Genomic DNA, 1906 nt, shown 5'->3' with positions numbered 1-1906 from the left:
GAGGGGAACTAGGCTCACATCTGGAAAGCATCAGGCGCGCCGGACGTGCCAGGGCCCCGGGCCCGGCTGCGGAAGAGCGGAGGGGAGTTAGGGCGCCCCCGTCCCCCTCCCTTAGCGGGGTCGGCCGGCGCCGGGGAGGGGCCTGGGTTTACGCCTAACCTCGGCGCCTCCCGCAGCTGGTTTCCATCAGCAGTTTTGGCCCGGGCAGCCCCCGAGGAGGAAACACGGCTCAGAGCGGGGAAAGGCAGGGTGACGACCCAATCTTCCCTCCCTGTCTCTAATGGCAGCCAGAGGCTGGAGGCGGGGAGACGGACAGGCGGACGCTGTCTGAACCAAGCGTAACCTCCATTTATCTTCCTGGTTGCGGACCTTTCCACTCTACGGATTACCTTGGTTTCCAGATGTGCAACCCTGCCCTGTGCTGCAGAGGAATTCCCCAGCCTCATGATAGTGGTACTCCTGATCCCATTTTCTGGAGGGAGAAACTGAGACCCTGGATTGCAGATTCAATTCTGACTTGAATTATTAAAGAAACGTGCGATGACTGCCAACAGTTAATCTAGCATGGAATACCCAGTCCCTACCGGACATTCCATGTGAATGTCTGCAGTATGTCAAACTCAGTTGCCCAAAACTGAGCTCCTGAGTCCACCTGCCAAACCCTCTCCTACCAGTCTTATTCATCTCAGTTGATGGGTCAATCTTGACACTCCCTCCCTTTCTCACACCCCACAGCTGCTCTAGCAACAAATCCCATTAACTCCATCTTCAAAGTCTGTCCACAATCCAGTCACTTCTCACCTCCTCTGCTGCCCCCACTCTGGTCCAGGAACCATGCCCTGCAGCTTGGGCAATTATAGTCCCTACTCACTGGGTCTCCAGCTTCTATTAATACCTCTGTCTCCCTCAGCCTGTTCGCACAGAGCAGCCAGAGGGACCCTGTTTAAAACAAAGTCCCAAGATAACGGTAGCAAGTGCTAGTGAGAATATGGAGAAACTGGCACTCTCGTACACTGCCCGCGGGGATGTAAAACGATGCTGCCATTTTAGAAAATAACTCTGGCATTTCCTCAAAAGATAACAGAGTTACCAGATGACCCCGCAATTCCTCTATTATGTATCTACCTAGGAGAAATGAAAGAATGTAGTCACACAAACACTTTGTATTTGAATGTTCATAGCAGGATTATTCACAAAAGCCCCAAAGTGGAAACAACCCAAATGTTCATCAACTGATAAATGGATAAACTACATGTGGTCTATTCAAACAGTGGAACATCATTTGGCAATAAAAAGAAATGCAGTACTGACGTGCTACAACATGGATAAACTTTGAAACATTATGCTAAGTGAAATACACAGTTACAAAAGACTATATATTGTGTGATTCCACATGTATTTCCAGAACAGGCCACTCTAAAAGGACAAAAATAGATCTACAAAAGTGGATCCCCACAGGCTGGGGAGACTGTGGGATAACAGATAAGGGATGCAGAGTTTCTACCTGGAGTGATGGAAATGTTCTGAAATTTACTGTGGTGATAATATAATCACAGGACAACTCTGTGACTATAATAAAAGCCATTGATAAAACCTTGATAAAAGACATTGAAGAAGACAGAAATAAATGAAAAGACATCCTGTGTTCATGGACTGGAAGAATTAATATTATTAAGCTGTCCATACTATCCAAAGCAATTGAGAGATTGAGTGCAATCCCTATCAAAATTCCAATGGCATTTTTCACAGAAATAGACCAAACAATTCTACAATGTGTATGAGATCAGGAATGACCCTAAATAGCCACAGCAATTTTGAGAAAGAAATACAAAGCTGGAGGCATCGTGTGCCCTAATTTCATACTATATTACAATGCTATGGTAATTAAAACAGTATGGTACTGGCA

Source organism: Oryx dammah, unplaced genomic scaffold (genome assembly GCF_014754425.2).
Source record: "Oryx dammah isolate SB20612 unplaced genomic scaffold, SCBI_Odam_1.1 HiC_scaffold_13, whole genome shotgun sequence".
Lineage (NCBI taxonomy): Eukaryota > Metazoa > Chordata > Mammalia > Artiodactyla > Bovidae > Oryx > Oryx dammah.
The sequence above is the reverse complement of the archived record's forward strand: the minus strand, read 5'-3'. Positions refer to the sequence as shown.